The sequence below is a fragment of the Onychostruthus taczanowskii genome, unplaced genomic scaffold, assembly GCF_017590055.1.
Source record: "Onychostruthus taczanowskii isolate IOZ18803 unplaced genomic scaffold, ASM1759005v1 scaffold103, whole genome shotgun sequence".
In the NCBI taxonomy this organism is placed as follows: domain Eukaryota; kingdom Metazoa; phylum Chordata; class Aves; order Passeriformes; family Passeridae; genus Onychostruthus; species Onychostruthus taczanowskii.
The window spans coordinates 1433702-1446168 of record NW_024496858.1 but is presented as its reverse complement, the minus strand read 5'-3'; the positions used below and the strand labels follow the sequence as shown (position 1 = coordinate 1446168).

General features: G+C 45.6%; 1 protein-coding gene across 2 annotated transcripts in view; it reads left to right on the top strand.

The window, feature by feature from the left end:
* Nucleotides 1-825: 825 nt before the first annotated feature.
* FBXO34 (F-box protein 34) overlaps nt 826-12467 on the top strand; it is a 28117-nt gene continuing 16475 nt past the window's right edge. The window contains exon 1 of one of the 2 annotated variants that reach the window (XM_041413092.1): nt 826-910. The gene's annotated coding sequence lies outside the window, so the exon portion shown is untranslated. The remainder of the gene's footprint in view (nt 911-12467) is intronic. The other variant, XM_041413082.1, reaches the window with a different exon arrangement.

The window sequence follows — 12467 nt, the reverse complement described above, 5'->3', positions numbered from 1 at the left end:
ATAATTCAAGTCTCTGATCAAGCTCAGGCTCAAACAGGTTGTGGAATTTATTTATACAACACCACTGGGGTGTGTGACACTGCAGAGCCAAACAAACAGAGGTTCCCAGCCCCAAGGCTTGTGCTGGGTGTTAGATAACGAGGGATGGGGTAATTACAGCCAGGGACATGGGTGGAGGGGTTCGAAGTGGGTGAGGGCTGCATCCACGTGGAGAACATGAACATGTGCCTCGTTAATGGCAGCGTGAAGAAACTGAGGGTGTGTCTGGGGTTATGGCAAGGCTGGAGGTCAGCTCTGCAGAAGGAAGTGTTGTCTGAGCTATTGGAGACACGTGGATTAATAAGGGAAAGCGGAAGGAGGCAAAATGAAACCAGCCAGGCGTACGGGGAGGGGCCGCGTTACGTGGAAGCTGACGTGCAACAGCAGTGACACTCCAGGGGTTTGGGGAATTTGGGTGTCACAGCAGCCACTGGGAATCCACACCCAGATCCCAAAACACATGTGCTTGATGGGAACAGGGGAACAGGTAAAGAAAGGGGTCCACTGTGGCTTCTGGAGGCTTGTTGGTTCCTCCTCTCTGCTGTCTGTGCTCCCTGGGCTCTGGTGGTGCCAGATTGGCTTCTGGCTGGGCTGGTTTTGGGGTGTACTCCATCAGTCAGCACTGAAGACCTTGAATTGGTGGTTCTCCACACCAGCAATGCATGGGTTTTTGTTCCCATGTGCCCTTTGCTCTGGGCAAACTGGATCTTTTGAGTTTTAGGAGCTGGGTAGTGGTTGTTAATACCTTTACTGTGTCACTAATTTCCTTTTTCCTTCCCTTTTGCTCTTCAGAAATGCCATTCTCGTGAGTGTGTAAGGAGCCTACAGAACTGTAATGTCTAACCCTACATGGAATAACAACTCTTGGAAGGTACCACCCTTTTTTAACTGCCTTGCTTTGTTAGAGGTTGGTTTAATGATGTGCTGATCTTTGCTTCAAAGCTTGAAATTGAAGAACTGTGTCTTATGTAATGCTGTCCCTTTGAAAGGGCTGACAGTGCTGTGATCCTCCAGCTTTTGATTTCCAGAAAAACTGGGTGCAACCTAACACTTGGTTTGGGGTGCTGAGGGACCATCCCTGTTTCTCTGTGGATGGTGATGTCTTTAGGCAGCTCTGGTGTTGCCTTAGGAACAGATGGTGGTTTCTATTCAGAGAGCTGAACTGAGCTTTCTTCATACTTGGTGGCCATCCTTGGAAACATATTGCCCTTCTTTTTAGTGATGCATGATGGTTTACCCGTTTCTTCAGTTCAGTGACCTTCTGGATTGTCTTTCTTGAGGCTTCTAGGCATATTTATAAAGAATTTTGTGATGAAGTGCAGTTACACTTTAACATTTAGATTGAAATGTCTTGGCTGTTCGTGCTGCATTAACCAGCTCTCAGGCGTTGGCTTGTTCTGCTGTCTGATCCCGCAGTGATGCCATAATACTGAATTTTGGACTGCCCTGTGCATTGCCATGGCAACAGACTGATGTCACACGCTCAAGGACATGACTTCAGTGCACGATCATGCAGAGGCACAATCAGATTTGTGGAGGAGAAAGCTGACTAATGCACATCTCAAAAGCAAACAAGGGGAATGCAGGTTACAGCTGACCAACCAAGGTGCCTCAGTGTGAAAATTCCCCGCTTAGAGGAGGGGCTGATTCTGTCTCTAAGACAGGAACAGTTGTCTTGATGGGCTTCTCTTCACCATGGAGAAGCAGAGGACTTGCAGGTCTCCTATATCTTTAAAACAGGTGCTGGAAGAGATCATAATTTCTGGGGTGGGGAAATGCTCTCTGGTTTCAGAACTTTGAAAGGGCACTGCTTTGTTTTAAAATTAAAGAACCTCTCAGTGGTCTTGTAAGCACCCTGAGAATACTTTGACTTGCTTTATGTTGTTCAAACAGTTTAATTGGTTTTCCAAAGCTTTTATTTTATCCATAACATTGGAAGGTGAAAGGGGAACTCCGCATCTGCATTATGGTCACATTTTCCTATATCCTATTAGCAGATTCCAAGATTGTTTAATGTGATCTCCACCCATTTCATTTGGCTGCAACCTTTGCTCCCATGAAAACAAGGCTGATTGTTCTGAATTGCTGTGTGTATGTGCTTTGGCACGGCATGAAGGTACCTATAATAACACAACCATTGTCTGGAAAAAAAGGCAGTTTGCAGTAATAACTACAAATAAAAGGGTGCAGTCCAGGGGCAAGACAGATAATGGTCGTTTTCCCACCCACTGCACAGGGCAGATTCTTAAACATGGTCACCCCTCAGCATGACAGGGCTATGGGCTTTAGCCTGGGATGTGAATACTGGGAATAAGGGACTGAAATATTTGCACGTTGTTCCAAGTTTCTCTTTCCTGGCCCCGATTCCATTGCTCATATCTACGGATGGGGAGACTGAATGACTTTTGCACAATGCAGTGTTTTATTTGCATGCTGTGAGCAGTTTAACAAGTGTGTGTGTGCTAAATGAAGCATTCCCACTTTCAGTGAGCAGCTGATGCACCCTTAAAAAAAAAAAAATTAAAAAAAGTGCCTTTAGGTTGAACAGTGGGGTTTTGAGGGGTGACATTGTGCTGTGTGCCTGAGCGGATGGTGGGTTGTGCCAAGGCTGAATGTTAACTAGGAATGCTGTGAGATGCAGCAAATAACCAACTCACACTTCTTAGTGCTAAAGTAATTTTTGCTCATCTCTGCACTTTGTGGGATAAAAGCTGTTGTAGTGCAAGTTTTGGAAGCAGTGTAATTGTTTGAAATGCTCAGTGTCACAGGAATTGAGGACGTTTAACAGAAACTGGCATTTCTTGTAGCAGTTTGGTTGCCTCCCAGGACAGGAAACTGAAATGGTAAAAAAGAGTTAGGGAAGGAGTTTAACAACCCTCTCTGTAAATCATGATGCTTGAATTCAGATCCTGGCCTTGAGCTGAAAGGACTGGAAGCTCTGCAGGACCCAGTGATTCAAGCTGCTCTGCAGAGAACAAGAAGATAATGGTGATGGACTATCAGGAAGGCAGCCTTGCTGAAAAGAGAGGCTTTGTGATACAGTCAAGGGGAAGGAAGTATGGAGAGCTCAGAAAAGGAACAGATGTTTTTGGTGGTGGGGAAAAACTTAACTATCCCTGTAGTTTGCTCTTGCAGCGGAGCCAGCAGGAGGAACTTGATACCAAACAAAAGTAGGCACACCCAGGATTTAGCAGAGGGATCCTGGAAAGCTGAAAATCAGTGCTTTGGTGTTTTGTGTTTGACAAATACCTTATACGGTGGCATCTGGCAGATCTAGTAATATATGTGTGTGCAAAGGTGTGTGTAAAACAGCTTGAAGGTGTTAGATGTCTCTTTTTAACAGCAATAAAAGAAATATTGATATATGAAGTGATACTCAGAGTCGGGAGCCAAGAGAGATGCTGTTCTCTGAGAAGGAAATAATGACAGAAGATGCATTAAAAAAGAGGGGGAGGTTTTTTTGTAGGGTGTGTTTATGGATGGTGATGACTTGAAGTGTGATAAAACAGATTGCTGATCCTGTGTATCAAAGTACCAGTGGCAATGATTTTTCAAGCTGTTGAAACTTGCATCCACCAAAAAATATATATCTATTTCATTCTTCCTAATAGGTTAATCCACTGTAATTGGCTGTGAAATCAACCTGGGGGAATTTTCCCATCTGTAAGTGATGCACAGCCTCTTTGCTGTCTACTTGGCAACCCTACCTTCAGATAATTAAAAGCTGTTTTTGAAATCCACTTTTCTTTCAACTCTTGTTTTTCTGCATCTCGCTACTTCTCTGAGAGTTGTCAGTCACTCGTCTGGCCAAGGTGTAAAAACCAAGATAATGTGCTTTTAGGAAAGGAAAACTGCAGATGATCTTTTTACTTTAGCTAAAAAAAAAAAAAAAACCCATAAAAGCTACAAAAACTAGGTGAATGTGAGGAGCCTTTTAGCATGCACGTCACTGCTGCATTTCTAAAAGTAACTAAACTTTCCCAGTCCAGTATGGAAAACTTTGACTTTCAGAGCTCTGGTGCCACTTGCCCTGCTAAAATCAATAACCAGGCCTCCATGGTTCACTTAGGAAGCAGTTCCAGTTACCCAGAAATTACAGGAGTGTTCAGCACAGGGATCCTCTGGTTTCAGCACATACTTTCATTGCTCTGTAGTGTTTTGAGAGGCCGAAGGGTGGGATGCAGCTCCAGTGAATTTCCAGATTCCTAACAGTGTGAGGGACTGTTTTTAATAGTGATGATAAAAACAGCTATTCCCAGTTGGAGGTTTAGTCAGTGGTATAATTATCAGAGCTATGAAATAGTGCAGGGATGGCTTGGGATGGAAAAAACTAAGGCTTGAAACTGATTTTCTTGAGGGAGCTGTTTGAAATTATTTCCTGCAAGCTCGTAGAGAACTGGTGAGAGATGTCAAAGGGTGAGGGCTCAAGATGGGTGATTGCTTTGGTAATTCAGGGCTTGGGCTGGCAAGCTGCAGCTGGCTTTTGGGAGAGAATTGGTTGTTGAAAGCCATGGGGATGAGTGGGAACTCTGGAGTGGCACATTTGGTTTGTAAAGTGCTGAGGATTTCCACAGCAGGGTCACAATCCCCAGCTCCAAAGCTGGCTCATTTTTAAACCATCCCTTCTAAACCACAGCTGCGGGCTCCTTATTTTCTGCTTCACTTCTTAGAGATTTGGTGGGGTTTATTCATATTTTCTCATTTTGTCCAAGAAGGGAAACTCTGAGAAGAAAATACTGTTTGTGCTGGATGGAGCAGTGGGAATATTGGGTTAGAGAGCAATGTAGGTATTTTTTTCCTTTTTCTGTCTTGATTATAAAGCTATTTTTTGGAGCTGTTAGAGCAGAGACCACAAAGATGCTCTGAGGACTGGAGCACCTCTGCTCTGGAGCCAGGCTGGGAGGGCTGGGAATGTTCACCCGGAGAAGAGAAGGCTCTGGGGAGACCTTGGAGACCCTTCCAGTGCCTAAGGGGACTTGGGAAAAAGAGTGTGACTTTTTCTGTGAGCAGATAGGGATGGGACAAAGGGGAACAGTTTTAAAATAAAAGAGGAGAGGTTTAGATTAGATACTGGGAATAAATTCTTTTCTGTGAGGATGGTGAGGCCCTGGCACAGGGTGCCCAGAGAAGCTGTGGCTGCCCCTGGATCTCTGGAATGTCCAAGGTCTGGTTGGACAGGGCTTGGAGCAGCCTGGGACAGTGGAAGATGTCCCTGCCCATGGCAGGGCATTAGAACAAGGGGATCATGAAGGTCCCTTCCAACCCAAACCATTCTAGGATTTTATGTTTTCTGTGTTTTTTCATAAAAAAAAAGTTTCAAGTCTTGTAAAACAAACCTGATTCTGGTGTTTCCAGTGGACTTTAGGAAAGTTTGTACTTCCAAAGTGGTTATTAACATGGAAAGGATTGCACCAGAATTATATCTGGTGTCCTCTTATAGGTCTGTGTGACTGAATTTTGAAGAGGAAATGTGAAAAGGGAAAGGCAGAAGCAGAAAGCAAAAGTTGTCACAGTTCATAAGCGTGCAGAAGTTGTCCTTTACTGAAATTTCAATGCTATTTTGGGGCCTTTCTTTTTTCCTTAAGAATGAATTACAGTGGAATTCGTGCTATGCTTAGGATTTCTGAAATTTTAATTGTGTCAGTTGCTAGGTGTATTGACTACAAAGCTCTGAAAATATCAAACTATTTTTTACTTCAGTAATTCTTGAGTTATTAATAGGGGAAAAAAAATCTTTAAAAACAGAGCTGAAAAAAGATTAAAGATCTGTGGAATTGGTAGGTTTCCAGATTAGCTGAGATTTTAAACAGTCCTTTGAAATAATCATGCAATAAGATTTTGGTCTCTAGTGCAGTTTACCAGTCAAAACCCCTGAGTTTATGTGAAGCTGAGTTGGTTCAGCAGATGTTTTGTGCATAATGTTCTCTTGAGAATTTCTGTAAACCCAGGTGATGCTTTGTCGGGGAAGGATTTGTAGTGTGTCCTCTTGGCTGCCTTCTGTCTTCCTCTTGAGCCCATGATGTGTCACATGTCTGTGCTTTGGCTGCTCAAAGTCCTTTCTGGTCCCTTTAAACGGGTTCTGTGATTTTTTACAAGCTGCAAAGCAGTTTAGGGTGGGAAATACCCTGATGCTGCTTTGGGATCGTTCACCTGCATTTGTGTGAGCCCAGCTCTGCTCACCTGTGCCCTGTTCCCTCTCTGTTCTGCTCCTGCTGCTCTGTCTGTAGGATGAGCTCTGCAGGTGCCTGGTTCTGGCTGATGGATGTCCAGGGCTCCTCTTGGGTCGTGGTGTCATGCCAAGTGCTGTTTTGAGTCTCCTCTGCCTTGCTGTGCTGTTCCTCCTGTCACTGGTGAGGGTTCCAGCTTTGTGTTGCTGGCTGTCACACCCTGGTGTCCTGTTTCTTTCCCTTTCCTTGCGTGACTTCACGCTGCAGGCCTGGAGCTGTAGGAGGGGGGAGCTCATTCCTGGCAGCCCCAAGGATGTCACAGGGTCCCTCCCAAAGAGGCCTGGTGGCAGTAGAGCTCTGGAGGCCTCTGGTTGTAAAGAGTGGCTGCTCCCTGTCCAGGAAATTGGGGCTGAGAGTCATCTCTCCAGAAGGTGTGTCCCCATTGAGGAGCTGTGTCACCAGGAGCTGTATGAGAATGTAAGAAGGTTGTGTGGCCTTCATGGGAATGAGAAACCTCATCAAGTTCAGCAAGTCCGGGTGCAAGGTGCTGCTCCTGGGTCAGGGCAGTGCCAGGTGTGAGTGCAGACTGGGAGAAGTCACTGAGGACAGCCCTGCGGAGGAGGACTTGGGAGTTGTGGTGGATGAAGAGAGGGCTGTGAGCCAGCCATGTGTGCTCACAGTCCAGAGGGACAGCTGAGTCCAGGGCTGCTTCAGAACAGGTCAAGGGATGTGATTCTCCCCCCACAAGGTGCCCAGAGCAGCTGTGCCCTGCCCCATCCTTGGAAATGTTCTAAGCCAGGTTGGATGGGGCTGGGAGCAACCTGTGATAGAGGAAAGTGTCCCTGCCCTTGACCAGGGGTTGAAACTGGATGGACTTTGTGGTCCCTTCCAACCTGAACCTCTCAAGGGTTCTGTGGAATAGGATGTTTTCAGAGAGCTCACAAGTCTGAATTCCCCCCTGCATCAGAGATCCCAGTGGGGTCTGCACCACCTCTCACAAGAAGTCAGAAGTGAATAAAAGAGGGACATGGGGAAGTGGCCACTCTCCACACAAGGAGGAATATTCCTGCCCCTCCTGAAGACTTGACATTAATAAAAAGCTGTGAGTGATTGTAGTGGGTGACTCCCTGCTGCAGGGACAGACACATCCACCTGGCAGGCTGGCCAGAAGAGGTTGTTGCCTCCCAGGGACTGGATTTGGAGATGTCACAGAAGCGCTGCCAAGAGAGCTTAAAGGTCAAGATAAAGTTCATGAGATTCCTGATTACTGTTGTGGACGAAACAGAAAAATAACATTTATTGATGGCTAGAATAGTAAAGTAACAGTAAGAACCAAGCATAAAACCAAAATATTCTCTCTCCATGTGGGGCGTGACCTGCTCTGCCGTGGAGCACCCTTTATCCTTCTCTGGCCTTGGTGGGGTTTTCCTCATTGTCTCTCTGTCAGGTGTTTTTCACCCTTTCTTAAATGTTTCTCCAGTGGAACCAGTTGATTCAGTGATGGGCTCAGACACATCCTGTGGTGGGACATGAGGAGCAGGCTGGAAAGGGCCTGGGGTATCCCTGACCTTCTCCAATTAGAACCTCACATTAATTAGTGTTTGGTTGGGGTTTTTTTTTCTGTTTTGTTTTGGTTGGTTGGTAGTTTTTTTTGTCTTAGATTGTAACCTGTTCTTTTTATGCTTTGTTTTTAAGACACAGCTGGAAAGCCCAGTGAATCCCAAACTTATTCAGAGGGTGTGGGTGGTGGTGTGTCCTGTTTGTTTGTGGGTGGGTGGGTTGTTTTTAGATGTTCCTAAGGAATCTGTTCTGGTGGAAGTTTGCAGATGTAATGAGGCACTTTGTTCCAAAATGTGCTGTGAAAAATAGTTTGAACTTGTTTCTGCATGAAATCTGTCCTGAAGTTGGGTGTACTTGGATAGCTCTTTCCCTAAGTGCAAAGCAGACTTTTTTTGTAAACTGCTGACCTGTAAATTTGAGGTTTCTGAGTTCAGCATTTTTGCATTGTCCTTCCAAGGTGGAAGATAGTTCTGTGTGAAGGTGTGACATTGGGGCACCAGCAGTGACCTACTTTAGACAAAAGTTTGAGAAGATTTAAGGTTTTTTGACAATTCATGAGACATTGGTACTAAAAATATCAGAAAATGCTTTTATGTGAGAATAGAGTGGATTCAGGAATATGATAGGAAAAACTTGGGCATTTTGAATGACAGAAATCATGGAATCATAGAATGTTAAGGGGTTGGAAGGAGCCTTAAAGATCATCTCAGCCCAACCTCCTGCCATGGGCAGGAACTTCTCCCAGTGCACCAGGTTGCTTAAGGCCTTATCCAGCCTATCCAAATATTTGCAAGTAATGGCACAGTTACTTCTACAGCTCTTTTTTGGTTCTATTATATTTAATCCAGTGTTTGTGCTGCTGAGTAAGGTTTGCTGAATTTGGATTTGGAGACTTTTAGGAAAAATCTGGACACTTTAGAGATGCCTAATGGATATTGGGACCTCTCAGCCCTGCAGTGGACTGGCAGAATAATCCACGTGGAGGAAACTGCATGGTTCTGCTTTGAGTCTTTCGTGTGTCTGTGTGGGTTTGGTTTGCTTGGGATTTTTTGGGGAGTGTTTTTAGGGGGGTCTTTTGTGCCTCTGTCTCTGTTGAAAAAGTATCCACAGTGGTATAGGACAGAGAAATGGACAAAATAACCTATTTGTGAAAGGGTAGGACTCCACAGAAGTAAAAAAAAAAGAATTGTCCCTTGTTCTGCTGCACTGTGCAGGCCTGGACCTGTGATCAGGGAGCATGGGGTGGTCTCAGAAAGGAGAATTAGCAACCCAAGGGCTGGCCCAAACCAGGTAGAGCCATAGAAACCTGTTAAAGCCCTGTTTTGTCAATGAATTGAGTTTTAAAGCTGATGAAATTACTGCTTAACATTGAGTCACCTGCTGTGGGGTTTTCCTTGTTTTAGAGTTCTAAAGAAGGAACTGTAGTTATTTATTTGCTGGATATTTACAAGTCAGCTGTAAGTTTTTTTCTGGTGTTTTAGAAGCCATTTCATATCCCATGGGAAGATGTGCAAGAGCAATTATTCCTGTGCATTTTGTGCCATGATGCATGGAGCCTTTTTCCCTATGTAGTGTCCTGTGTGAGATTTTTGCTGTCCTGGTGGCATTTTACTTTGTTACTATTTGCCAATCAAAAGGCCAGTCCTATGCTGGAGTACACAGATGCAGAGATACACAAAGATACACTTTGTAATCAGTTTTGCAACTGAGTTTATTTCTGTTGTGTTACAAAGATCCGCCCTGAAACAAGAGAAGGAAACTTTGGGAATTAAAATGGGTCACTAACAAACTGTTCCTGGAGAACTGGTGAGGAATTTCTGTCAGGCAGGGCATGTGATGGTCGCTTTATGAGCTGTCACAACAAAAACAAATCCACCCTCTGCGTGCCAAAGTGAGTCAAGTGCAGTGATCCTTTCCAGCCAGGAGCCCTGCTACCACAAAAAACAGGGTGATGAAATGATTGTTGGCAATCCTAATCTGCCACGTTGGGGTTGTAATAATAATAATAATAATAATAATGGTCAGGACTTTTTTTTTTTTAGCAAGCTTATGTTGTGTTCTTGAAAAAGATGGGATTTTACTTGCAGGTTTTTGACTGGCTTTCTCTAAAGTGGGGCAGGTTGGCTCTCTCCTGGTGCTCAGGCTGATCTTTCGTAGAGGCAGTCTGGGTTTCTGCCTCTGGTGTTTGTCCTGAAACTCCCTTTTCACGCCAGTTCTGCATCTTGCAGTCCTTTGCACCCATCTTTGCATGTGCAGGAGCGATCCAGCGAGACCTCAGCCTCACAAAACCAGGGCATGACGTCTCCAGAGCTCTGGGAGTGCTGCTCTACTATATTTGGAACCAGCTCTATTGCTTCTATAACAGGAAGGCTTCTGGAAGCTTTCTCCTTCCTCTCGCCCCAAGAAAGTGGCCTTTCAGCTGAGCTTTCATTAATTCACAATCTGCATGGCCAAACAGATGGAGTTTTATAGGCTAAATAATTCAGATTGTGGCTCGTGGGTCGTGCGGCCTCGAGTGTGGGGAGTTCAGGGAGGATTTTTGCCCGTGCCCAAAGCTGAGGGTGCAGCAGCCACAGCCCCACTCACAGGGGCTCTGCCACCCCCAGTTTGTCATTCGGGGCACGTGACAATGCCAAGGGGTGCCAAGGCAGCTTTCTAGAAAGCAGAGTGATGTGTGAGCCCCGTGTGTTTGTCACCAGAGCTGCAGCAGCGCTGCCCACTGAGGGATTTACTGGTTTTGTTTTCCTCTTGGAGCAGGCAGAACAAATCTAATGAGCCAGTTCTTAACTTCTTCCCAGCTGAGCAGCGAGTGATGTTCTTACCCAATTTGTGCAAGGCAGCTGAAACCTTTCAGGAATAGCTGAACAAGGGAAACACTTGTAATATTATTTTTCCCAATACTCATGCAGGGCTAAGAGGGTGCAGCAGAGCTTGTCTTTATTTTCTTTTTCCCTTCTGAGATTTTCTGTTTGAGAGGACAGCTTAGTCCTTCCAACTCTTACCCCACCTAGAGAGAAAGCATGTGAACCACAAATGTGGAGCCTTTCATTCTTTCTTGACGTGGTCTTGGAAGGAAAACAGGTTCTCCCTGTAGTGCTTCATTGGAATAAGCATTTCACATGCTTATCAGTACAGCAAGTAGTGCTGTTTGACAGCACTGAGGAGTCAGATGTTGCCTTGGAGCCCTGCATGCTCATTTCCCTGCCTCTGAAACGCTCTGCGCTTTGCCCACGGTGCATTCAGAAGTGTTCCTTTCCACTGAAAGGACTTTAAACCCACTTTGTAGCAAACACATTTTCCAGCATGATTCCAGGTGTGGATTGGAGATGGCTGAGTGCAGTCTGAGTTTCTGAGAACCTTGTCCTGCTGGGCTTTGTGAGTTCCTGCCAGGCCAGGGGTAAATGGGTTCAGGGAGCTGACCACTTTGGGTTAATTCTGCCTGGTCCAGCTCCTTGGGAGGCTTCAGGTGAGAAATCAGACAGGGAGGCAGTGCTGAGAAAGGGGAATGTGTGAAAGAATAAACAGGCTCAGCTCCTGGAGTCTTTCCTCATCAAAGAGGTGCTCCAGACCCCTCATTGTCTTTGTGGCCTCTGCTGGTTCTGCTTACATGGGAATCTTTGTTTTCATTTGAATTGCTGCTCTGTCTGGTGGGATCCAAGGATGGGAGCTTGGAGGAGCTCTGGGAAGGAAGAGCTGGAGTGAATTTGGTGGGAAAACGAGCACAGGGCATTGGTAACCAGGTCCTGCTGTTCTGCCCGCTCTGGGTCCTGATGCTTGGCAGAAGTGCCATCAGCTGCTTTTGGTGTGGGAGTAGACACAGGAAACTCCTCCACACTAATTCCAGCTGGAGCCCCTGTGGCAGTTCCATTGCCTTTAGATCAGATCATACCAGATCTGATGGGCCATCACAGGGGAAGCTGAGCACACAAGGTTTCACAAGGCAAATGATGCCTGTGATGGCTCCTTTAGGGTTAAAAGGCAGTTCTTTAGGTGTTTTAAATATGTAGATATTACCTGAAGAGTGGTTAAAAAAGAAATGGTGTGTTCCTGTAGGTTTTTGAGGGGCTGAGGACCTGGTGTGTCAATCACCTCATTTCAGACCTAGCCTGGGAGCTGCTGGGGATCCTTCCCAGTGGGAATGTTGGGATGGGAAAAGACTTAGTGGCAAAGCCTCTTGCTTAGGAGAGTCTGGTGCTGTTAGAGGTGTCCTGAGGGTTGTTTGGAGAGGGAGGGATGACTTGGCTGGGGGATGGCAGAATTGCATGTCTGGTGAATTAACTCTTTTGGAGACAAGGATCATATAACGACCTAAGATTGATCTCCATTGTGGAAGAATGGACATGGAACCTGGCTCTTGCAAGAAAACAAATACCCTTATCATATTATAAAGCCTTAGCACTGACTTTTTCCACCCTAATGACTGTTTTTGTTGTTAACTCCTCTGAGTTCTGCTCTGAAACACTTGCTGCTGCTTCCTTCTGCATCCTGAGCCTGCTGATGCTTTTGCCCAGCTGATCCAGAGTGACATCCCTATGGAACATCCCAAAGCTTGCCCTGCATGGAGGTGGGGTGGTCAAATGTGTTTTTACACATGTTTTTACCAACAGGGCAGTTGTTGCTCAGATCCAGTCCCGAGGCCATGGCCTCCTTTCAAGAAAGTAAATTTTCTGAGAGGATGTGCCCACCCTTTGAACTGGTTTG